We start from the raw sequence: 27,183 nt of genomic DNA on the forward strand, positions 1-27,183 counted from the left end.
CTGAAGGAAGATGATCACAAGGCTGCTTGAGGCTGATCAACGATGATCCAAGGACAAAGGGTAAAACATTCTGCAAACACACAATTCCAACTGACCCTCCAACTTTAAACAACCTTAAAGATAAAAACATCAACAGCCAAACAAACTCACTCACTCACTCCAAGACTAGTACTCACATCATCTTCGTTCAGCAGGGGGATCTCATTCTCCCCCTCTCAAGTTTGCAGTCCTGTGTTTGCTAGTGTCCATGTGCACCCACATTAGTGTATACAAATAGTCCTCTTGAATATGTAAAATGAACAATTGCTTGCAGAAGTGTCAGTTTGCACATGTTGTTGCCTCTATGTGCAAATGCCCTTCTCCCCCCACAAATCAGGAGTATATAACAGTGAAGGTTTCAAATTTATTTGCTTCTGAAATTTCTGTATCAGTTCAGCAGTCTAATTACATATTTTTGCAAGCGTAATGTTCTCTCCGTGAAAAATGTGCCCACAATTGCTACTTATGAACTAGCTTATTCTTTAATGGTTTGCCTTCTGTAATGGGTGGCACATAGATGCGTTGCTTCCGCAATGGAAGAGGAAGATTCCTCAGCGAGGCACACTGCCATCTCAGCTGTGAAGGTGAGAGGTGGAGTTTTTGTTCTAACCACTGTGAGATATCAGTCCATAGCACCTGCTGACTCCTTTCAGGGAGGTTGCAGAGAACTGTTGGGTAGAGAGAATGACTGCACAGGCAGGGTTACAGAACAGTTCTGTGCCTCCTGCTTCCTTGAAGCCTGGAATGAGAGAACTATCCTGGAGAGGAGAAGTCTTCCGGGAATAGGAAAATCAAGCACATGAAGAAAAGGAAAATGAATAAATAGTAGGACTACTTTCTATTCAGCCTACATGGTTGGTGCTCTTTCTTGTGACTCAGAGAGACCTTCAGAACACTTTCAAAGTTGGGAAGGCAAATGGTTTGTGAAAAAAATACCTAATTTATGTCATCTAATGATTTCCAACTTCTCCATGCTATTTGGGTGGCCTATACCCCCTCCTTTCTACCCACTAAATATCCATTAGTGGAATTGTTTATTAATTGCAGCTTTTCTAGTAACATGCCAGAACTTTGATTGATGATTAAAGAGCTTTTCTGTTAAATGTAGCCGGCAACATAAGCCTGACATTACAACTATACTCTGAAAAGTAACATGGGAAAAAACAGCTTTCGGGGTTTCCAATTTTGTCTCTTGATTTTGTTTCAAAATTTTTCTAAGTGAAAAAGTGTTTTTTAAGTACCCGCCTTAGAAATTTCAACCTGGAATCTAAAGGCCTGGTTGGGCTTTTTAAATTATGAATCATTATCAGCAATTATTAAGATCCTACAACTGAAACTTAGTTAACAATTTTGTGAATTGTACATTCCAAGAAAGGTGACAACCCATTTTCCCAGAGCAAGATTGTGTGCAGTGCTAAGAATAAAAAGCAGTGAAAACTCATTTTGCTCAGAAAAGTATGCAGATATTCTGTGTATCGAAACAGGGAATAGAACTCTGGAGGATTAAGAAATGCTATTTTAACATCTTCATTTTCCCTGAACTTTTAATTGTCTATTGATTTAAATGAAACAACAAATGAAATGTTTGGTTTCATTGCAGTTGCGCTAAAGACCAGCTAAGAAAGGTTTAGCATTTAATGCCTGTAGTCTTGTTAATTACATGAAAGGAAAAACACAACATGGAGATGGCAGCTAGCATTATTTGCCATAGATGAATGTGTAATTTATAAATCCAAAGTATTATATTTAAAGATCTACGATGTTATAGGCACTGCAGTTCTTTTCTTACGTGTAAACCTTAAGACAGCCCTTCTCCCCTCACAAATCAGGAGTATATAACAATGAAGATTTCAAATTCATTCCTATAGTGATGGGATTGGTGTAAGAACTTGAATACCAGAATAGAATGATTCGCCCTGGAACAGTTATAGACTTTAAAAAGACTGTGTGTGTGTGGAGGGGGAGGCTTGGATTTTGTTTGTTTAACTTTACATTCCGACTGTCAGGACAGTAAATTAGTGGCAAAAAGCTCTATCCACATTCTCTAGTAATAAAATCTATAATTCATAGCATGATCTGACCATTAAGAAAATCCCTCAGCAGCCAGTTTCTTGCTTAATCCTTCAGTGAAATTAAAAAGGAAAAATAATGGAGGCAACAATTAGGCAAAATATTTGTTTTATTTATTCTTATGCAGCTATGATAGTCAGAAGGTCAGGATATGAAAAGCCAAGAGCATCCCCATAACAGTTATGCATTCCATCCCTGGGAATGCATAAGAATGACCATAATAAAATGTTAAAGAGCTACAGTAAATCTTTGTGCAAATATTGCCTTCATTTTTACAGTAAAGCAGTTGAGTGATATTTATAATAACCACTTATTTCTGTTCTGTAACCCATTTAACCCCCTAATACTGCACCTTGTTTTATACTCTTATTCCCTGTATCTTAGCCTCTGTAATGGTCTTTATGAAACAGAGAAGTAGAAGGGTTAAGAATTAAGATCACAGCCATTAACTAAAGTTTATTTCACATCAGCTTTGCTCACCACAGGATGAGTAATTGAATCATTCTCTAGTGAAAACATTTATCTGCAGCCCTCTAGTGTAGCTGCTTAACTTGCCAGTTTGATATTGTTAAGAGCTCTGTCTCCAAGACCCAATTCCATTCTTGCAGTTGATCAGAAATACTAAGCATGTGCCAAGGTAGAAGCGTGCTTCCTATAAGCAGTGAAACAAGAAAAATTAAAGCTAAGAAAGACCCAATTCATCATTAGCTCTTTGAATTATAACTGACATTCAGACATTCCTAATTCAAACCGTGGCTGCCAATTACAGCTCCAGGAACAGGCAAAAAAAATGTTTTTTTTTTTTTTCAGAAATCCTTTAAAAATCCATTGCCGCTCTCAGGTAAACTTTCCAGAATAAACTTTATTAACATAATTCCCCTAAGTGTGTACTTTTTCTATATTCCTTTCCGTGTCCTTAGCAATTACAAAGATGCTACCACACAATTAGAACTTCATTAGCCTCCTTTTCACTGCTCAAATTCAGTGCTTTAAAAAAAGTCATCTGCTGTAACATATGTTTGTGTGCTAGGTTCCAGAACTTAGAGACGATGGTTCCCTACCCCAGAGAGTTTAAAATCTATGGCCCTGATTCTGCAGTTTGATCCTTGCAGATGGATCTCCACACATACGTAGAATCCCATAAAGGTCAACAGGACTCTGCACAGAAATGCAGAAGTCCACCTCTTTGAATCAGATTGCAAGCTTGGGGCTTAAATGAAAACACAACAAAACAAATGATAGAAACAGTTGAACAATAGACTTATGGGGCCAATAAGAGATAAGAAATTAAAAGGGACAAAAATAAGGTTGTTTAGTTAAATGTACAATTCAGCGGCATACAAATAACTGTGATATAAGGCACAATGCTTCCTTCACATCGGTGAAACGTCGTTCTGTCTGTGTGACTGTTCAAGAACTCCTCCTAAATGGTAAGAGCTTGGACCACAAAATTTGGTATGCAGCTTCCTCTTACAATAACTTAAAGCAAGGTAAGAGTTTGGTTGTGGCAGGAAAATAGGATGCACCTAGAGTGGGATTGCTTCTAATAAAACCATACAGAAGAGAGACAGAATCACCAAGCAGGCCCCATCTGGGACTGCCCAAGCCCTGAGCCTCCCACTCCCCAGGTGCTCTTGGTGGAGGGCCAGAAGCTCCCTCTCTGGACCCGCCCCTGTCGGCAGATATGCACGGCCCCAACTGTGCCCGTTGGAGCTGCAGTGGCCATGGAGAGGTGCTTCTCATCTGGCCCCAACCTGATGCAGTGAGAGAGAGAGAGAGTTGGAGTAGTCTTCTCTTTCTGAGACAGCCTGCATACCGAACCCCTAATCCTCAGCCTCACCCCAGAACAATGATTCAAATAAAGAAAAACAAAAATTGGATCGAGCAATGCTGAGCAAATCTTCTAGTAATATATAAAGAAGAGAGCTGAACAGGAACAAGACAAAGGGAGTGGCAGCTTTGTGTGGTGCACCTCTCCAGTGACCAAACTGTGAACCTTTTATTTCCAATAGAGAACTTGCAGGAATAGTCCCTTTGACATCAATGCAAATAATGACTCACTAGTGGAAATAAGGGGGGCACAATATGGCATCAGATGCATATGGTATGTTGGCCGCGGAAGCTCAGTGAATAAATGTAGATATATGGTAGAGAAGCATCCAGTTTGTATAGCATGCTTCCTACAGAGGTATCCAAAGTCCACTATGACATAATGGACTATATTAATTAACTTCAGAGATTACTGTGGTGCAGATTGTATTAATTTTCTATGCAAAGGATACTACTGGGGGTTTGTGCATCTTGGCTATGTCAAACTGATGCAGTCTCACTATTTCCTTGCCAGGAAGCCTCCAGTCCCTGTGAAACTGATGGAAAGATGTGACAATTTCTTTTCCACTCCCTAGCTTTTTTCAGTAACTTTTCCTTTTTCGTAAGTGTCATTCCATATGATGAAAAGATGGGGGCACACAAAGTCTAGATTTTGATGGCCCCAAAATCAGATAAAATGAGCAATTAGAGAGGAGACAGCTATCTTGTGTTTACACAGAAACACCTTTCTATTCATCAATGATGACAGGAAGGGAAATACAGAAGAAAGTATGTGACAGGTTAATGGAGTTCTATGGGATAACAGTTTTTAACCCCATGCTTCATTATCCTTCAGAGGCTCTGCTTAAATTCACATCAGCAATGTCCTGGGTACCAACAACACTGTCTTAGAATTATGACAAAAATTTATTTTTTGTATATCATAAAAATAAATACATGTGGTTTTGGGGGCTTTCAATGATTTCATGTCAAACTAGTTCCTAGGATTGTACAACAGTACTTTCAGATGGAACTCAATGCCATGAGGGCTATAAGACCAGATTCACATTAAGTGTAAACAGTTATTAAGTTGCACCTAATTATGTCAGGATTGAATTTGATCCATATTCTTTATTTAAGCCTGTGATGATAACCTGTTTAAATCTTGATAAAACCTGAACCCTTACCTAATCTTAATGTTACTTAAGCACTGTTTTCTTGGTCTACCGCAGGTTTTAGTACAAAAGCATTTTTATATTCAACAACACGCTTTATCTTGCTGTGCTGTGAAAACAGAATTAATTCAAAGTCTAATGTGGACTGTTCATACATTGAATTATGATGAAGTAAATTTCTTTTTTCTGCTGCTGAAATACGAGCTAGAAATATACCAGCTGTTGTCAGATAATGTTCCGTAACATCATTATTCAAGTCTGGTTGCACCTTACAGACTAACACTTTTATTATGGCATAAACTTTCGTGAGTTGCAACTCACTTGGTACAGCTGATGAACGCCCCAAAGTCCATCAAAAGAGGTGCCCGAATTGACCTCCCTTGGTTCAGCAAATTCCCTCTTTTGGGAACTGGTCAGGTCCCAAAGGTGCCAGACCAGGAAGATCCAACTTGTACTAAATGTGAACCCTGTTGTAATGGGGTATATAAACCCCATGCTGAACAATAAGCAGTTGAGCTGCTTTGGGCTCAGCTCGTCCAACCCCACCACACTTTCAAGAAATGCACAGACTGAAAGAGGAGTTGAAAAGAAGCAGAAGAGTTCCCTTGTAAGCAGACCAGGGAAGGGAAAATACCTTTAGCTTGCAGCTCCTGTGTTGCATTTATGGACTGCCTTGAAAGGGGAGAAACTTGGGACTGACCAGGCCAGAGGACCAAAATGTAATCGGAGGCACCCGCCTCCCCAAGGAGGTAGAATTACCATGCCACACCTGAATGCAAAGAGATGCCAAATAGTGAACTGACCCCCTTCACACCCTTCTGTGGTAGACTATGAACTTTTGACAATGGCTGACCAGTAGGAAGTGGCTCAAGAAAGGCAGCCTTAATATGTTCCTGGATGTCAGACCCTTGTGTCACCCTTATGGGCTCCATTGCAATGGGAGGCCCCAGGTTCTCCTTCAAGTGGTCCCCGTGGGTGCTCCACTCTGGGTGCTGGTACGTCCTTGCACCGGTGACTGGAGACTTTTTCTAGCAGTTTCTGCCATGCCGCACAGGCACTGCAGTGCCCCCTGGTGCCGTTGGGATCTGTGCATGGCGCAGCTCCTCAGTTCCTTCTCCACTATCCTCAGCAGCAGACGGAGCCTTTCGTTCTCCTCGTTTTTGTCAAAAAAATAGACAAATACCCAGTTTAACCCCATAGTTTCTTCGTCATCCAAGTTTTTTAGCCCTCTTCTCCTTCCCAGTCAAGTTTAAAATTTTTCTCATTGTGGTTCGCTGCTTTCCCATGGCACCTCATGCCCAGTTCTCCCGGCTTTAAGAAGTGCGAGTCATGCCGCGATGCTATGCCCGTTTCTGATGGGCTCTCCAAGTGCATAAAGTGTCTAGGGGAGTCACACCAGATGAAAAAGTGCCCCCACTGCTCAAAACTCCTTGTGAGGGCATGCCGTGACTGAGCCAACAGACTAAAGACACTTCTCTATGAGAAGTCCCTTTGCCCATCTTCGGAGGACTCTCCCGCGGTCTCAAAAGTGGCCTCCCTGAGTAAGGGTATGGATAAAGATCATCCCTCTAACCACTCTGGCCCTGCGGCTTCGAAAATGGGTCTTTCCCCGACTCCCTCGCTACTCTTGGCACCAACAGCCGCAGGGATCAGCACCAAAAATAGACCTGGAACTTCAGGTACATCGGCACTGCATAAAAGAGCTCACTTGGAGCCGAAACAGAAGTCGGCGGCACCGCTAGCTACCACACCGGATGCACCTTCGGCACCAGCCGCACCAGCGGGCCAACACAAAGACTGGATGGCACCGAAACATCAGACCAAAATGGCACCGGCATCCGCACCAAAGAAGCCCCGAACCGACATGCCGCCGTCAAATCGTTCGGCACCGGAGCTACCCTCAGTACTGCTGTCGCCTTTGGTACCTATACCGCCTTAGGCACTGTCTAAGCCACATCGTCCTACACTGAGGGAAAGGCGTGATCGGTACCGATCGCCGCTGAAGAGTCGCATGCCAACGGCACCGCTTTCCCCGGGCTCCTCCATTCAATTGGTGCAGTCCCACCAATCGTTTGTTGTTCCTCACGCCCCCAGTGAGATTGGCACTGAAACAAGGAGCAGATTCTTTTCACAACATTCCAGCCCTGCTCACAGGCCACCCTCCTGGCAACCTGGCACAGTTCAATACGCATACCCTCCTCCTCCGCCACCATGGTATGCACAGCAGTATGCCTACCCACCACTGCCATACACCACTCAATGTCAACCTTGGGAGCCGTGTCCTCAAAAGAGCCGCCATCGTGCTCCTTCCACCATCTCCAGGCCACCACCAGCCTCGCCTCCTATCACGGCTTCCGTCACTGAGCCAAACTCTCCAGCTCATTCGGAGGTACAGGACTCTCTCTCGGAAGGGGAGGCTAAGTCCCCCTTGCACAATTCATCATCATCTCCTGATGAAGCAGTCACAGCCGAAGCGCCACCATCCGGCGACGATGCTAGGAAATTCCAGGACCTTTTTAAAAGAGTGGCTTTAGCGCAGGAACATGACCTTCAGGAGGTGCAGGTGAAGCAATACTGGCTTCTACACACATTACAGCCTCCAACTGCCTCCAGAATAGCACTCTCCACAGATGAGGCTATTATGGACCCGGCCAATAACATCTGGCAGATTCCTGCGTCCATTATTCCGACAAACAAAAGGGCTGATCGCAAATACTTCATTGCCCCTAAAAATATGGACTTTCTTTTTATTCACCCCCCCTCCAAACTCACTAGTAGTGGACTTTGTTCGGCACAAGGGTAAACAACCCAACCTTAGAACCACCCCACAGAACAGGGACCACAAGAAGGTTGACATCACGGGTCGCAAGGTCTACTCCTTCTCCACCTTGCTCCTCAGAGCAGCTAATTATACTGCCATGATCGTTGATTACAACCATGCCAACTACTCAAAGTTGCAGGATCTTCTCCAACACCTCCTGGAACATAAGAGGTTGACCTTGCTCAGCATTATGCAAGAGGACCATATGGTCTCCCGTACCACCCTACAGTCTGCTATGGATGTAGCAGACACCGCGGCTCATATCAGAGTATCCATGATTGCCCTACGAAGGATATCCTGGCTGCAGGCATCAGTGGTACCGAGGGACCTACAACAGAAGGTCAAAGATCTATCTTTCGATAGAACCAACCTATTCGCTGCATTCCTTGAAGGACTTCCATACTACTCTCAGGACCCTGGGAATGTATACTCCTCCCTTTAAGAGAACGAGGTACCAGGTTTACCAGCGCCCCAGAGAGTCCTTCAGGCAACAGACAAGATACGACTTCCGCCAAAAACAAAGACCATAGCAGCGTAGGCTTCAATGCCAATAGCAACAACACTCTGCAACACAAAGCAGCAGGTTTGAAAATCAGGTCGAGAGCCAGAAAGCTATTCTACCACCACCTACAACTGGTACTCTTCAGTTCCATCACCCCCTCCAGGCCTTTTTCCACCAATAGTCCCTCATCACATCAGCCAGCACATCCCTTAATGCCCCGGTGCTCCTAGCACCTCCTCCCTGGGGGCTAGAAACGCTGACACCCTATACTCGTCTGTTCCAGCCATCCTGTTCACTTGCATCTGTCAGTGCTTACCCCACCTGGGAGACACCTCGCTGTTGTGGAGAGTGTTCCCAGTGGAAGCCATGTTCAAAGGATCCCACCCACAGGCCGCGTGTTGAGCCCCGTGTAAACCCAAACCTCATCACTGGCTGCAAACAAATGGGTCATGAGCCGTGTGTTGAGTAGCCCTGCCTTAAATCTTAACCTAAAGAAGACCCACACAATGGAAAGTATCAGGAAGCAGTTACAATCCAACATAGAATGGAAAAATACAGACATATGTAATACTTTTGAAGGTTTCGTGCATTCTGGTATGGTAGATTAGACTTCAACTGCACTCTATCTAATAGTTTGAAGTGATGTTAGATACTAATTTCAGGCTTTAAATCTTTTAGATATGTAGTTCTTTGATTTTATTTATTGACTGTTTACATTTGCCAGAATTAAATATTTAGAATAGCCTTAAAGTAAGTGAGTGCGTGTGTGTGTGTGTGTGTGTGTGTTTGGGGCAGGGAAGAAAGGTAAACATTTGTTTTGCATATAAAAGATAGAAGGAAAATTAAACTTTAAAATAGGAAAGGTGGGAACTTTACTTACCAAATCTTACAGTACAACAGGGAAAGAAAGGGAAGGCCAGAAAACTTACAAGTGGTAAATGGGAATGGAATAGTAAGCAACTTGTACAACTATCCTCATGAATGAAACAGTTTGTTCTATTGCCTATTTTATTTATATTACATAAAATCTTTCCTTTTACTTTCCTGTTGGTTTATTTCTGATCTTGGAACAGCTCAGTTTAATACATTTCAAAGATGTTTGATGACTATGCTAGGTTCAAATAAAAACGTTAGCCCTTTTATTTTTGAGTGGAATTGTGCCATGTTAGCATTTGTTATGGTTGACTGCACTACAGAGGGGAAAAGTATTGTAAATTTTGATGCAGTGCAGCTGTACAAACCGTTGTGTCAGTTTTTAATTGGCTGTCTGTGTGCTTTTGTCTCTAGATCTGTCTGAATGTTAGTAAATCATGTTGTGTTGGCATATGGTACAGTGAGAATAAATTTGAGTGTGTATATAAACACCCATATGGCAATTTATATCTATCAACATTGTTTTTAGCTATAGAATATATCTTTATATTGTAAATAAGATAGTTCAGTGGGCCAACAGGTTTTATCACATGCACATTTAGTGTATAATATAATACCAAATCACTACAAAACCTGTCATTTTTGGTGATCTAAGACCAAATTCAGCTTTGAACTGGGTAGAAATTGAAGGAAAACTCATGTTTAGTCCAGGGTTGAATTTGACCTCTAATCTCAAATTTGATTTTTGTTAGGTCATTAGTGAAGATGAGCTTGGTGGACTCCTCACTGTCTCCAGTGCATATATTCATCTTCATCATAAACTAGGCAAACTAGACAAGGTGACAATACTTTCTCATTTGATTTCAAATGTAAAAAGAGTCCTATCTTGAAAATTAAATTGCCTGAAGGTAAAGTACTAACATCTGAATCCAGAAACAGAATAAACACAAGAATACTCTTGATGTACAGATAACATAGTGAGAAATCCAATGAAGGTAAGTGAGATTCCTGGAAGAAATAATAGAGTTCCTATTTAACGTAATAATGGTCTTCTCAAGAGTTGTGGTCCTGAGAGATATGAACATCCATGCAGAAAGTGCATCTAACAACACAGTTTGCTATTCCTGTGTATCATAAATTTTTCTTAAGCTATCTCCAACATCACCCACAAAACTGAACATACACTGTGTCACAGGGGCACACATTACAGGAGATATATTGTGGAGGCTAACATACAGCAAAGGTCTCTCTAAAGACAATGGAGATGTATTTTGTGCAAGGCCAAAGCTATGCTTTAAAGCAGTCACTGTACAGCAGGTACAGATGAGAGTTCTCAAGGGATCATCTGAACTCGCATGGTTTGGCGGCAAGTATAGTAAGATGCCTATCTGTGGGCTGGAAGCTCACATAGCAGCTCATGTGGCTTCCCTTCTCTGTCTTCAGCACACCCTGCTTGCTTGGAGAGTGCTATTTTCCCATCCTGCAGGAGACTGTGGATGAGAGGGAGGATGGTGTCTGGTCATGGTGATGGTTTGAACTCCTAGCCATGTATGCTGCTCAGGTGTGCTGCCTGGTCTGAGGTGTGCTTGCTAAGCTGTCCACGCTGGAAATGAAATTCAAACTTTCCCAGGCCTTTCCTGTTTACCAGGAGATCATTAGAGTCTCAAGTTCTGGCCAGAATGGTCACAGTGGGGTACCGTGGGATGCCTCTTGGAGGCCAAGAGCATCGACTTTCACAACACTGGGTTTACACTACTTTAAATTCAACCATGAAAGGTTGAATTTTGTGTTACTCCTCATGAAAAGTAGGAGTACTGAAATCGACTTCAGCGGTCCTTAAAGTCAAAGGAATGGGCTTGGTAGTATGGATTCATTGTTCAAAAAATTGACCTTAAGTGGCTAAATTCAACCTAGACTCCTAGGGTATGTCTAAACTACATTCTATTTTCGAAAGAGGATATGGAAATTCTACGGGAATTTGCATATCTTCTTCCGATCTCAAGTAGTCTGTACACGTTTTTTTCAGGAAAAACTGCATAAAACTCATTTTTTAAGGAAGGGCGGTTTTTTCGAAAAAGGGTTGGTTTTTTTTCAAAAAAAAAAAAAGACTGTCCAGACTACTTTCACTTTCGAAAGCTCTGCTTTTGAAAGTGAGGTCGGAAGAAGATATGCATTTCCAGCATAATTTGCATATCCTCTTTTGAAAATAGAACGTAGTCTAGACATAGCCTTAGCGTAGACCAAGCCTTAGTTGAGAACCAAGATCCTGTCCCCAAACAAAAATAAACACAAGTTTTTCTTTATCGAGAAAGAAGACTATACCAGGGAGAAGCCTTTTTTCCTTATGGCACACAGCAATTCTTGTAATTTGCTTTTCAACCCTCTCACTCTTATAACACGTCCCCACCTCCCCCCCCAAAAAAACCAACCTTGGAGCAGTTTTAGAGATCACTGGTGCAACTCTGGTGTCCATAATTAACTTGAAAAAAGGGGCTTTAAAACTTACATATCAGCCTTCAATCAAGCTTCTAGAACTGTTGGTTCTGACTTTGTCACAATATATACTCAACAGCCATAAAGAAGGCTAAAAGGACATATGACACAACTAAATCTTTTGTACCCCTTTCAGATAATTGCACCAGTTTACTAAAGGTCAGCAGAAGTGTTTCATGCATCTCTAAAACTGACCCTCTGTCCTTCATGACAAGTGAAGTCCAGTAAGAAATAAGTCTCCTTAGTAACTGTGATAGCTTGCTTTTTTGAATGAGGCATTGATTATCAGTTATCCTAATGAATTCGGTATTCAGACCTTGGAGAAGTCAACCCTTAGTTATTGAGACTTCCAAGCTCCAGCAGTACCTGTAAAAATCCTAAATCTATCACAGTCACGTTTCAGATTTGGCAGTGGCACCAAAATCGCTCAGAGGAACAATGCCTATTGCTGATGGCACTAAGGGACTATTAGTGCTATTCTTCTGCAATTAAGTAACAAATCAGATTCTTTGTAAGTATTGCCAGATCTCACTGCATCCTTCAAAAACATTGATCATATATGGTACTGTTGATAAGCACACAAGTTCTTATCTGACAAAGACTCTGCACTGTGCAGGATCCACCTACTCCTTTCATATAGGTTCTGAAGCATTGTGATGGGCACTTCTCTATGTCATAATTGTGTTCAATAGAAGAATTTATCACCATTATGCACTTATGCATGTCTGACAGTCCCTTCTCAAGATGCTCTGGATTGGAACAGCTGAGATGATGTGAATTACAAATGAGCCTCATTGCCAAAGCTGTTATTGGCTGGAGCAGTGTCATATCTGCTGGCATTTGGACCTAAATCATGCCATGTTCTAAATCATTCTCATTAACTAAATTCACCCATACACTCTTTAGCAAAACATACATGCTTGTAAAATGCATAAAATACAGAGATATGAATATTCATACTAAGATTTATTTTCAAAGGAAGAAATTTGTCACCTTTCTAGATTGTTACAGACACAGAGTATATAATTTAGGATAAATCTTTAAAGTCCATATACAATAATCAGTCAGGGCTATGGCTTTTTAAAATGTGTATGAAATAAAAATGTTGAAATTATTTATGAATGGAGCCTCTGGTAAAGCTTTGGCAAGGTTCACTTAATAAATCTAATAAATCATGGAAACAATGAATTATATTTATACCATTTGGAAGTGAACTACTTAAGGTGGACGTAATATAATAACATTACTCTCAAACTATAAGTTTTAATGCTGCTCTTGTAATTTTTTTTCTTTCAGATTAATATAATTAAATATATATACAGAAGTAGGAGATGCAGGACAGTATCACTTATACTGATGGTGGAACCCCTTGAGCAAAACATTGAGGGTAGGTCTAAACTACATCCGTCTTTCGACAGAGGGATGTAAATTAGACACTTTGAAATTGCAAATGAAGCCAGGATTTGAATTTCCTGCACTTCATTTGCATATTCGCATCGTGGCGCTCTTTCAAAAAAGCGCTATTTCGAAAGTGAAACCGCAGTCTAGACGTGCTTCTTTGGAAAATAGAAGCCTTTTTTGAAAGATCCTGTAAACCTCATTTTTACAGGTTTACAGGATCTTTTGAAAAAGGCTTCTATTTTCCAAAGAACCGCGTCTAGACTGCGGTTTCACTTTCGAAATAGCGTTTTGGAAAGAGTGCCACGACGAGAATATGCAAATGAAATGTGGGAAATTCAAATTCCGGCTTCATTTGCAATTTCGAAGTGTCTAATTTATATCCCTCTGTCAAAAGAGGGATGTAGCTTAGACATACACTGAGTAATAATAGGTAAAGTTGGAAATCAGTTACACTTAACTGATGTAATTCTTGTAAATTCAGTGTAGTTCTAGGAAAGCTTCACAACAATTATTCATTTGTTTATATGCTTGCATGTATATTTCCTCTGTAGAGATAAGTAACACATTGTAATAGTTTGAGGAATTAGGAAAAAACCCTGACCATATTTTAAATGCAAGGAAAATTATCTTAAAGCATTTTCAGCATCTAATTCAGTGTTTCTCAACCTTTTTTTCACAAAGTATCCCTTTTTCAAAAAAAAAAAAAAAAAAAAGAAAAGTAAGTACCCCGAGTACCTACAATTTTCAGACACACAATGTTTTCCCCTAACTTTGCAATACATTTGTTAAACAACGTAATTGTAGCTGGGCAGGCGATGAAATTTTTGGGTGTAAAAAGTACAAAAATAATAAAGCGCTGTAAAACTTAAAACAAAAATTCAGTTTTCTCCAAATTTCAGTTGTGTTGCAGTACCCCCCAGACTTCTCTTGAGTACCCCTAAGGGTACGTGTACCACTGGTTGAGAAACACTGATCTAATTGATTATGGATTATAGTCTGTTAATTCATTCAGAGTCCCTAGATTGTGCATATTATATAGTACTGCTGAAAATCAGTTTTTATAATCTGAGGGCGGATCTCTCCACCATTTTTAGGGTGAATTTTTCAAAGTGCTTATATCTCTCTCTACCAGCATCACTTTCAAGTTATCCTACATTGTTTCCATCAGCTCTTGAGTCCAATATTACTTAGGCCCTTGAAAACTGAACCTCACAGGGATTTTCATAATCACCTCATAATTATGCTGCCCAAGGTACTTTAGCATAATCTGCCAGACTATAAAGTTTGTACATATTTCAGGGCAACTACTACTGTATTTCCCTTCAGTGAACCAATAAGGACACCCACTCACAGGCTTCTGGCTCCCCTGGCTATCCCCTTTCTTAGGAGACCTGGGTATACCCAGGCTAAACAGTTCCCTATTTTTACTGTTATTCTCAACAAAATGCACTCTCCCTTACTAGGCAGTTTCTTTTTATAAACCGACAAACAGTATAATTGCCCCAGTTGTAAATTACCATGGAGTTCTTTCTAAAGACAGCATATTTTATCCTTAAGGTAAAAACACTACAGGAGAACAACAACAGAGCCTACTTGCATGCTAATAAGCCTACCAGAGACCATCCCCTCCAACATAGATTCTGTAAAGAGCAGTTCTTCAAAACACCATCCATGGTTCTTCTGTGGTTTCTAGTTCATCACACCCTTTGCTCAGAACAAGAACCACTCTTATGTGGCCTTAGTAGGCCAAAGTCCTTCCAACTCTTCCCTAAAGAGTGAGATCCTCTGTGGATCAACAGTCCTATATCTTGCTGTATCAGAACAAAAATCTTGAGTCAGTTCACCACCATCCTTTGTCTATGGCTCTCTGGAGAACCTTTTAAGAGACCAGGAATAGGTATTAAACTTAAATTGAAAGGCTTAATTTGGCTCAGTAAGGTTTATTCAGAGTATTCCATATATGTTATACAAAGTACTTTTTAGATCCCCCCCTACTAATCTGTAATACTTTTTTTGTTCCTGGGCCTAGTGAGTGTATAGTACATTTTGATAAGTGGCTAGATCTCTTGCTCTTAGTATTTGTTAGTGATGGAACACTTGATACTGTTAACACTGTTATGTGGAAACTATTAAATTAGCCATATATACATTTATATTATTCATATGTAATGGTATTAATGTGCCTCTTTTCAAGAAGGCCAAGTGTAGTGACGGTAGAGGTATTATTGTTGGTCTCTGAGAAAATCTTCGCTTCCATGTTTCATAGATTACAAGGCCAGAAGGGATCATTGTAATTATCCAGTCTGACTTCCTGAACAACACAGGTCAGAGAATTTCCCCAAAATAATTTCTAGAGCAATGTTAGAAAAACATCCAATTTTGATTTAAAAATTGCCAGTAATAGAAGATCCACCATGGCCCTTGGTAAATTGTTCCAGCGGTTAATTTACCCTTACAGCTAAAATTTACATCTCATTTCTAGTCGGAATATGTCAAGCTTCAACTTCCAGGCATCAACTTTCTGTGACAGAGTCCACTATTGAATATTTGATCCCAATGTACTTTGTTCCCAGTAGATAGAAGTACCTACAGAGTGAAATCAAGTAACCCTTTAATCTTCTCTTTGTTAAAATAAATAGATTGAGCTTCTTGAATCTAACTCATAAGGCATATTTTCTGATCCTTTAATTTTTATCATAGCTCTTCTTTCAACCCCTTCCAGTTTATCAAATCCCTTCTTGAATTGTGTATACCAGAAATGGACAAAGTATTCTAGTAGCAGTCACACAAATGTCAAATACTGGGATAAAACAACCTTTCAACTCCTCCTTGAGATTTCCATATTCATTCCAGGATTGCATTTGCATTTCAGGTCACAGTGTTTCACTGGAAATTCATGTTCAGCTAATTATCCACCCCCCCCCCCCCCCAAAGTCTTTTTCAGAATCATCGCCTCCCAAGATAGGGTCCCCCGTTGTATGGCCTACCATCTTTGTTCCTAACTGTATATGTTCATGCTTAGATGTATTAAAATGTGGCACCCAGTTTATCAGTCAATTTAGTTCACTCTGTATCAGTGACCTGTGCTCTTCATTGTTTACCACTCCTTCAAATTTTGTGTCATCTTCAAATTTTGTGTGTGATGATTTAATGTTTTCTTCCAGATCATTGGCAAAAATACTTCTGGACCAAGAACTGATCTCTTTGGGGCCCCACCACACCCAGTCAATTATGATTTCTTGTTTATAGTTACATTTGGAAATCCATCAGCTAGTCATCTTTTAATCGATTTAATGTGTGCCATGTTGCTTTCCTATGTTCTATTTTTTTAATCAAAATGTTGTGTGGTACCAAGGCAAACACCTTTCAGGTGTCTATTTTATTACCACCATTATCATTACCACCATTATTATATTTCCAAATTTGTAATATTAAAAAAGATACTATGTTACTTTGAAAGGCTCTATTTTGCATAAATCCATGTTTCAGTTATTACTCTACTTTAATTTTTTATTAATCAAGTCCAGTATCAGCTGCTCCTTTATCTTGTTTGGGATTAATCACACTGGCAGGCATGTACTTACCAAGGCCATTACATTTACCCCTTTTAAATATTGGCAGAACATTGACTTTCTTCCATGCATGAGGAACTTCTCCAAATGCAATCTGAGCTACACAAATTGCATTGTTTATTTCAAAATAGTCTATTTTGAAATTTGGTGCTGTTTGCAATTGAGCACTATTCTGGTATCTTCCTTATTCCTTGTGCAACGAGGTTTACAGGAATCCAGAATAAGATGCCCATTATTTTGAATGTATTTCAAAATAACAGGCATGCTGTGAAGACACACACAATGCTATCTCAGGGTAACAGATATTATCCCGAAATAGCACTGCTGTGTAGATTGATCAAGTTATGTGAACCTACTGATTTTAAAATGTCTCAGTTTAGTAGGTGCTTTTTAACATCCCCCTGAGATACTACTGGAATGAAAAGTATGTTATCATATAATATGAGTACACCATCTGTTTCCAAATACAGAATAGAAATATATATTGAGTACTTCTGCCTCCTAATATACTTCAAAAACTTTTTCTTATTGTCCTTAAGTTTGCTGATCTTAGATTTCTCGTTGTGTCCCTTTGCTTCCCTTATTATAGTTCTTAGCCCCTGATTTATAGTTGTTACCACCAACCTTCCCCTTTCTTCCATTCATTACAAATATAATTTTTATAGTTGCCTTCAATTCCTTTTAAACCAGGTCAGTTTTTTAACAATAGAGCCTTCTTCTTGATTGTGATTTTCTGAGCCGCTAATAAAACGCTCTTAAAAAGTTCCTAATGATCAGTTACACTTTTGTATTAAATTCTTCCTCCCATGTGATTTGACTTGGAATTATTTTCAGCTTTGTGAAAAACTAGCATTTTAAAAGAATCCAGTGTATATATGTGTATATTTATATCTCACTGCTCTGGACTTTATTATGCTTGCAAACTGATGTGATCAAATCTTGATCACTTTTACCTATGTTAATGTTAATTTTTAGTTCTATGATGAGTTCCTCTTTACCTGTTGAAATCAGGGCTAATATAAGATTTTCCCATTTTAGTTGAAATACTTTCTGAGTTAAGGAACTAATCCATAATATCTTGAAATTCAAAAGGTGCATTAATACTGGCAGCATGAGACCCTTGAAAACGTGTCACTCACACTTAAGTCCCCATGATCATGCATCTTTTTTCCCCCTACATGTTACAGAAAGATGCCTAAGGAGCTGGTCATCCTGTTTCATTGTATGGTTTGGTGGTTGGTAGCAGATACTAATTAATAATCCATCTTGTGCTTTATCTGTTAGGACACTGATTCATAAGCATTCTAAATAATTTGGAAGCAGGTAATGACATTTTGGACACAGAATATCTCTTCCCTGTCCCTTTTGTCCACTCTATCCTTCTTAAATAGGTAATGACTATTGAGTTTAACATTCTAGTCATGTGACTCATGCCACCAGGTTTCAGTAATGCCAGTTAGATTGAATGTATGCTAATAAATGAGCAACTCTAATTCCTTTTGTTTTTTACACAGGCTTCTTGCATTGATGTAAATTTAAGAACTTTTTCTCTTTGTGTCCTTTAGTGCCTTGATTCATTTTGTTCTCAACATCTTGATTTTGTGCTAAATAAGTACATAGCTCTTTTCGCTCTTTACCTGGTCCTTTTGTTATTAATTTAACACTCTCCTGACTACTCTAGACAGCCTGTCCCCAAGGAGATTGGTTCCCATTCTGCTGAGTGAAGGCCATCCATACTATAGAGCTCCCTTTTCCCATAGAAAGTTCCATCAAACCAAAATTCTCAGTTCTACAACACTTATCAGTCAGGGACTTGCTTGCAGCACCTTCTGCTATCCCTGGCTTGTGGAACAGGAAGGATCTTGGAGGTTGCTGGGACATTTGTCTTACTCAGCATGCTTCCAGGTTCCCTGAAGTCATCTATCATCTGTGAGATGTCCAGAGGTTCAGTGACATTTTTGTTGCTAGGAACCATCCCCAATGGATTCTTGTCTGTCAACTTTAGGATATCTAACTGATCTTAGAGTGATGTCTCTTGTATTAGCTCTTGGAAAGCACTGCACCATCCTGTTGTCTCCCTGTTCCTTACAGAATATTCTCTGTTTTTCTAGGTATTGTATTCCCTACCAGAATTGTCTGGCTTTATTGGTCAGTTTGGAAACTTTTTGTGGGCTAGCTTGATTTTTTTACAGGTCAGCCAGAACTGCCATCCAAATATGTCCTGTATATCTCTATGTTCCCTCAGAAAAGTCGGATTTTGAAAGAGATCTTTCACTGTTTTCATGTTGAGGATATGGTCTTGATTGTATTAGTATTGAAATTTCTGATTTTGTGTGGAATTCCTCCTGGTCCTCTTCTCTATGGTGGTCACAGCCTGCCCATGCTAGTCTGCAGGAGCGGCTCGAGGAGAGCTGCCGGCAACTGGCGCCCCAGGCAGAATGCGCGATTGTTGCCCCTGCCTCCATAGCCCTCAATGGCATGACGTCATCATTGGGCACCACATTAAACGCGGTGCCCTAGGCAACGGCCAAGGTTGCCTACATCCGCGGGCCACCCCTGCTTGTCTGTCTTCAGCAAGGTAGAATGTTGCTGTGACCTCTTGCCTCTCTGGTAGTTATAAACTGCCAGGCCTCCTCTGTGACTTCCTCTTTATTTGGTGGCCAGCTCCTTTTTTCCCTGACCCTGGGGTATTGATATTTCCCAAATCTGTCTGCCTATTAACTCCTCAACTTTTCTGTGTCTCAATAGCATATCTGATAGCACCTCCAATCCAAGAATTAACCCTAGTTGTGGGGGCTTGTAAACGGCCTTGGGGAAAGGACGAGGCCTGCCCTTAAAGGGGACTAGGCTTGAGAGGCCTCCAAAGACAGAACACCCCTTGATGGTAGCATAAGCCAATTTATCTGGGGCTTTGGCCATTAGTGGTTTTGGGTATCTGAGTGCTGGAGACAGATACCTTTCGGTGCTGTTTTCATTTAAGGTTTCCAGCTTTGGGGGCATGGCTTGGGCCCTGTGTTTGAGTTGCAGCAGGCTAGTGTGTCTGACTCAACAAAACAGAGTTCTGGGGGCTCAAGCTGACCTAGACAATAGACTCAATGGGGTCTCAGCATACTGGGTGACAACACCAAAGGAGACCCATGTTATGCTTATAAGAAGCACACGGGATCTTTATAGGGGGAAAAGACAATATGCTGCATTTATTAAGAATACAATGGAAAGTGGTTAGCATATGCTTACTCCCCCCACAGTGCCACCAGTTGATGTTATATTTACCAGTCCATGCTCCATGGATTGACCATTGGTAGAGGAGCAGAGGTCTATCAGTCTGGACCAATGCTCCAGTCCTGGCAGGACATCCCCACTCTTAAGGCAAAACAGTTCTCCTTTTATAATAGTTCTTTCCCATCAGGACCAGTGGGTTTTGCATCATCATGCTGTTTTTCTGAGAGTGTGTCTACACAGCAAAGTTATTTCAAAATAACAGCCCTTATTTTGAAATAACTTTCCTAGTGTCTACACAGCCAAACTGCTATTTAGAAATAAATTGGAAATAGTGGAGCACTTATTTCAAATTTGGTAAACCTCATTCTATGAGGAATAATGCCAATTTTGAAATTGCTATTTCGAAATAAGTGCTGTGTAAACACTTATTTTGAAATAGGGGGCCTCCAGCCTTCCCAGGTTGCCCTGATGGCCACTCCAGCCTCAACCAAGAACACTTCTCTCCCTCCCCACCTCTCCAGAGCCCTTAAAGGGGTAGACTCTGGCCACAGTGCCTGCGCCAGCTCCAAGCCTGCCAGCCCAGAGCCAGCAGTCACTGCCCCGGACTCAGTGGCCCCAAAACATATGCCAGCAAGCCAGCCCTCCACTGCTCCCCAGGAGCAGTCTGCCAGCTCCCAGGAGCCTGCCAGGGCTCGGAAAAGGCATGCACCTTCCTGGTCCAGGGTCGAGATCACGGACCTTATTCAGATTTGGGGGGGATGCCCCCAACGTCCATGATCTTCACACTAGACAGAGGAACGTGGCCGTCTATGGCTGGATAGCTGCCAGCCTGGCCACCAAAGGCCACATGCGAACCCAGGAGCAATTTTGCATAACAATCAAGATGAGACAGCGAGACCCCCAAGCTTCCCCTCCCCTTTCTTCCCCTTGCTTCCCCTTTCCAGCTCCCTCCTCCCAGGTTTCCCCCTCCCCTCTCCCACACTCTCTGGGTATGTCTACACTACCACCCTAGTTCGAACTAGGGTGGTAATTTAGGCAACCGGAGTTGCAAATGAAGCCCGGGATTTGAATTTCCCGGGCTTCATTTGCATAAAGCTGGGCGCCGCCATTTTTAAATGTCCACTAGTGTGGACTCCGTGCCGCGCGGCTACACGCGGCACGGACTAGGTAGTTCGGACTAGGCTTCCTAGTCCGAACTACCGTTACTCCTCGTGTAGCCGCATGGCACGGAGTCCGCACTAGCGGACATTTAAAAATGGTGGCACCCGGCTTTATGCAAATGAAGCCCGGGAAATTCAAATCCTGGGCTTCATTTGCAACTCCGGTTGCCTACATTACCACCCTAGTTTGAACTAGGGTGGTAGTATAGACATACCCTCTTTTCCCCTCTCCCGCCTCCTTTCCCCAGTCTCATCAGAGTTTCATTCCCTCCCCCCCCCAGTTTTGTTAAATAAAGAGAGTTTGTGTTCATGAAAATACATGTATTTTATTTTACATCAGGAAGGGGGGCTAGGGAGGGGTAAGTGAAAGAATGTGAGGGAGGAATGAGGCACAAGCCCTCAGTGGGGCAGACCAGGGAGGCTCTTAGTGCTCCTCAGGGTGGAAGCTCTCCTGCAGGGCCTCCTGGATATTGACAGCCCCCCGATGGACCTCCCGGATGGCAGCCTGCAGAAAGTGCAGCCAAGCTCACAGCAACGCATCCAAGAGAAGTACCAGAGTGCCCAGGGGAAGCTCTGGCTCCATGTTTCCAAGTGCTCTGGTATCCTGAATGAGGGCAACCAGAGCATGCAGAGACAAAATGGTTTGCTGTCACTCATCGAGGTAGACAAGCAAGCAGGGAAACCTGAGAACTGGCTGTCCGGGAGAAGGGATCCCTTTAAGCACAGACCTCAGATAGCCTCACTCAGTAAGTCCTGACCTGGAGCCCTGCTGGAAATGGTTCCAGCCAGCCTTAAATGCGATTCAGAGTCCACTCAGTGTGGACGTGCTATTTCGAAATAGCAAAATGCTATTTCGAAATGCATTTTGTGTGTAGATGCGTTATTTCAAACTAACTATTTCGAAATAAGATATTACAAAATAACACTGTAGTGTAGAGCTACCCTGATCGATGTTTGTTATTTCCAGTTGTTTCTCATGCTCCTTTTCTTCTTTATTTTGCAATGCTAAGCTGGTTTCAATCACAAATATTTTGTCCCAATTGATAAATGCTTGCCTTCTCTCAGAGCCATTGATTTGCCCACTGCTTACATCTTGATGGGGATATACAGCAATCTTCGGCATCTTTACGTCTTCTTGCAAGAACATTTGGTCCAACACTTATCTTTCATACATTCCTCACTCTCTCACACTACAAAGTTGATTTTTTTGTTACAGAGAAGCAATATGCACATTCGAACAGGGACATCAAATTACAATTTAAAAAACCAATCATCATACACTTTTACTTATTTCACAATACTACTTTTAAAACTTAAAATTATAAAACTCTGTCCCTGCCTTGGAGTCACAATATTCTGGTTTATGCACCTTTGCCATCGTAAAAAAGTAAAGGTCCTTTCTGCTTTCAGACAGGATGGCTGGCAAAGCATACCGAGGCACTTTATTTTTCATAAAGCTACATTTTAGCCACATTGCTAAACCCAAACCCATCACAGTCATACACAGTGAATACAGTTTGGTTCAGTGGCTCTCAGCACCACTATTATACAAGTTGTTCCAGCACTCATGGATTCCAGAATGATGTTGTACATGAGTTATGTGATTTTTCCTCTGTCATTTCAATTGATTTTCCTAGAAGGGGGACTCTTCCATTGGATTGGGTTCTTTTCTTCATTCCATATTCTATCCCAAAACACAAGGAAAGTCTGCAGGACTGTTTTGTCACTTGCTTTATACATCTCTTTAGTAATGTTACCCACTACAGCTGTTTTCCATATTTCATTTTACTGATGATTTTTCTGGACTTTTTCAATTGTAATATCTGCTAAATCATTATCAAGCTTTATTAGTAGGTCTTTGTCACATTTTTAATAGTTTGAATGTGCTTGGTCAGTTTAAAACACCCTTAAAATGTTCTGTCCATCTTTTTTCTTTTCTTCTTCTGTATTAAGTCTTTCCATCTGTGCACCTGTAACAGAGCCTCTAGTAGTGCTAAAGTTTGCTATGAACAGTGTGTCTTATACAAGATTGTAACATTACCTTTTTGGCTAGCATCTTCAGCATCTTGACATTTTCTATCCATGTATGCTCTTTTATCTCTTCTAGCATTCGTTTTGACTTCTCTAACTAGATCTCTATTTTTGCCACTTGCTTGTCTTCATGTGACTTAACATTTATGAATTTTTGCTTTATGCTTTTTTCTGCAGATGTCTAACTAACATTGCTAATCCATTCTTTGCTTTTTGATTCTGTTGTTAGAATTGTCTTTGTAGTTTCTAGATAGCAGTTTTCCCACCCATCTTTTGTTTTCTTCAGTTAAGTACTCTTGAACACTGACCCTATTCTTCAGTTTAAGCTGAAAAGCACTTTTAAGCTGGTATCTGGATTTTATAAATGCACTAGATGAGGCAAACCATTTTCTCTTTAAACAGTGACATTTGGGTAATAGGGATTAAAATTTGGCTGAATCCAGCAAGATGCAAGTGCAGGCGCTAGAGTTTTTTGTAAAATTGTCATGCCAGCACATAGTGGGATCCAGACAGTTTTGGTGCATTTGGATCTGTTTCACTTATTCTTAATTTAGGCAATACAATGTGTGGATCCAACTTTAGAAGGGTGCCAGATCAGATATTTTTTGCAGTTTTAGATAACATTTGTTCTCTTTTAAGCATCAGAATGGGATGGTAGAACAGGAGCCAAATATTGGCTGAACAGGAGCTGTACCCAGTCAGAGTTATTGCTGCAGTAGAAGCAGCTCCTCTTGTCCTCCATTTGCACAGGGGAAGCTGAAGAATTGAGGCTAGAAAGTTGCAGAGTCTGGAGGAACCCTCAGCCTGTCCTTGCCATAGCTCCCCGCTTATAAGCATGTCAAGATGTGACACATTGCACCTGTCTGCATCCTTCCTTCTCACACCCCGGAACTGGAGCCAGGGGTAGGGCTGTGGCTCCCACAAGGAGGGTTGGTCACAGACAGGGAAAAGGAGGCAGAGGCTAGGGATAGGTATGGGGCCAGGAACAGCACCTGGAAGGGAGCCATGGTAAGGGGTTGCAGCTAGAGTGAGGCTGGGGCTGGGGCTGGAGCAGGGCTAATTGGTGCTCCCTCTCTGCCCCCTGGGTGGACTCCTAGTATTCCGTCAGATGTGTCCCTTTAGTGGAACATGTTCCACAGTTTGGGGACTTATTACCCTAGTGCATAAAATACATGATCAACTTGCTTATACTGTGGTGGCTTTTATACATGTCACATTTATGAGGCAGAAATTATTTTCTAAATTGTCATGTACAACATTCTAGAGCAAATGAAATTTGCTTCTGTACTAATTTTAGGCACCTAGAATCAATTTAAAAAAATTAAACTACCATACATTCTTTAAAAAGGTGTTACTGGTTTGTGTATTGTAAATGCCATATTCTTTCCCAAGCAAGACCACATGGGAGGATTACATTTTTTAAATTATTAAAATAGCAGTAAATTGGAAATGTCTGTGCTTTTGTAGCCTATTAATGCTTGCTGTATCACTTTCTATTCTGTAAAAAAATAAATCCTGCACTCAAAATCAAAGCAGTGTAAAACTTTAGAGCTTACAAGTCTACTTAGTCCTACTTCTTTTTCAGCCAGCTGATCAGCTATTGAATAGTAAAGGCTTAAAGTATGTATATACATCCATGTAATTAAAATTTATATACCTTTAAAACCAATCCATTTATTCTGGTTGTATATACAATTATTTGAATGTCTAGGAAATTGTTTTTCTTATCTAAAGGACTAAAAAAAGGGGACCACATCCTTTTTAAAAGTATAAGCTGTCACTTCTTTCTTTACATGATTTGCTAAGAAAAATGCTTACTAAATAAATCCAGGTAGTTTTTGTATTTCTGGTCTCTGAAGTGAAATTGCTTATGGGACAAGGAGCTTTAAAAACTGCTACATTAACGTAAGGTAATATTCTCCCTTTCCAATCCACACTGTAGTCCTTTACTATGAATTCTATAAAATGAGGATAGAACTCACTCTGTATTATTGGAATTTGAGCGTAATATGAGTTAGGGTAATGCAGCTGAGATTCCTAATGGGACTTGGGGAGATTTTGCCCTTGGATTGGTTGCTGGTATATAGTAAACATAACAGGTGGTTTCTCCATCTGTAGATCAGAGACCTGTTTCTAAGTCATTCTGAGTGTTTTGTTGGTTTTACTAGTCCTCATTTTAGAGCTTTTTATAGTAATTAGAATGCATAAGCCAACTACAGGGTTAGTCAGACAAACTCCATTAACTTTAGTGGGAGTTATGTGTCTAAATCCTCAATAGGCTTTGAAAATCTCAACCATAGTTCATGGAATATGTTTATAAATGAATTTAGAATAATAAAAACATCCACAAGGACAATATTTGCCTCTAATCATACTAGATTGCAAATAAACATCTAGAGATCTATTTACATATGAAATGTTATAACTTTTAGTGGGTCAGGATAGCTACCAAGTAGAAAATATCATTACAGGTTGCTTTGTTCACTAAAACTCCCGCAATGTTTTCATTATAATCACTTTTTTGAGGAGGACAGAACATTACTATTTATTATCATAACTATGAAATATACACAGAAACTTGGGATGTGAATGGATAACCTGTTAACTGGTTACATGGTAAGCATCACCCTTACTAGGGATGTGAATGTTTAACTAGTGGGGGCTGGAGCAGCTCAGGTACTGTGGTAGCTGAGTAAATTTCAGTAACTCAAATGTTGTGGCCTAAAAGTATGAAGTGTTTGCATATATTATACACTATAATAGATTTAGTCTTAATTGCTTTAGTCTATGGATTTAAAATGTGGCATTACTTGCAAGAGTAATGTGCAAAATAAGAGTCTGAGATCTTTGTATAACATTTGGGTTGGTTCCCTTCCCCACCTCTCAATGAAGGTTGCCTTGTCTGTAACTACATACATGGGTGATTTTTCAAAAATGTTTAGAAACAAGAATATCAAAGAAGGAAGGAATATAAGGGGGAAGGAAGTGTTAATTGTCTTTTCCTTCTGTGTCACTTCTCCCAATCACAGCACTTGAAGCAATAGTACGCTCTTGCCTCTTGCTCCAACACAGTATGAAGATGATCCCAACATTCACCCATCTGTAACTGCATGCATATATCCTTTCACCAGAGCTATAGAAAAGAGCAGCTAATGATTTTTCATTAAGCTTTGATCTGGTGGTGTGGAGCAGCTGGTCCAGCAACAAAAAGTCTTTCAGTAGCAACTTTTTTCTCCCCAAATGTTTTATTGGTGAAATCAAGAATGAGCCACTTGTAACAAAGGAAACAAAAAGGTTTTATAGGCTATAAACCAGGCCTTTGTATGACAGAGGAGCTTTGCTTCTCAGAGACCTCTTGTCTAATAGGGAACTATTTTTTAGCAGGGAATGAGGGAGTGGTTATAGCAATCTTTATTATGAAGGCTAAATGTGTTTCTCTTCTTCTCTTCTTCTCTATTGCTTAGTATACAACATTTGGGTCTGTGATTTTACAGGCTTGGTTTTTCCCATATATAGATATATATCCCCCAAAATAATAATAATAAACCCTACAAAAGCCCTGTAATGCAACAAGAAAACTTTCACACTTCATGCAATCTTCATGCAATACTATGGAAAGAGATCTGAGCATTATAGTGAATCAAAAGCTAAATATGAATCAATAATGTAACACTGTTGAGAAAAAAAAGAGGGGAAAAAAAAGCAAACATAATTTTGGGATGTATAAGCAGGAGGTTCTAAGAATACTTCCAAGTGGCCCACAGGCTGCTTCTGTGAGAGCTTAAAATGATGTGTCTGGGAGCTGTGTCTGAGCTCTAGATTTGGCAGAATTCCAAAAGGCTTTTTGACCAACAAAACTTAAACACAAAAATAAACCAATCACCACATTGCTGTACCCACAAGAAGACTGAATAATGACAGAGCCATGTAGTTGCAAACAATAAGGGGAAATTTTGCATAAGGGGAAATTTGGCAGTCTTAAATGTAAAGTTCCTACATCTGGGGAGAGGAAATG

General features: G+C 40.6%; 1 protein-coding gene across 8 annotated transcripts in view; it reads left to right on the forward strand.

Annotated features, from left to right (window-relative positions):
• The window catches only part of AOPEP (aminopeptidase O (putative)), a 354,788-nt gene that overhangs the window by 26,981 nt on the left and 300,624 nt on the right, over positions 1–27,183 (forward strand). The window lies entirely within an intron of this gene.

The sequence above is a fragment of the Pelodiscus sinensis genome, chromosome 6 (assembly GCF_052426305.1).
Source record: "Pelodiscus sinensis isolate ZL-2025 chromosome 6, ASM5242630v1, whole genome shotgun sequence".
Lineage (NCBI taxonomy): Eukaryota > Metazoa > Chordata > Testudines > Trionychidae > Pelodiscus > Pelodiscus sinensis.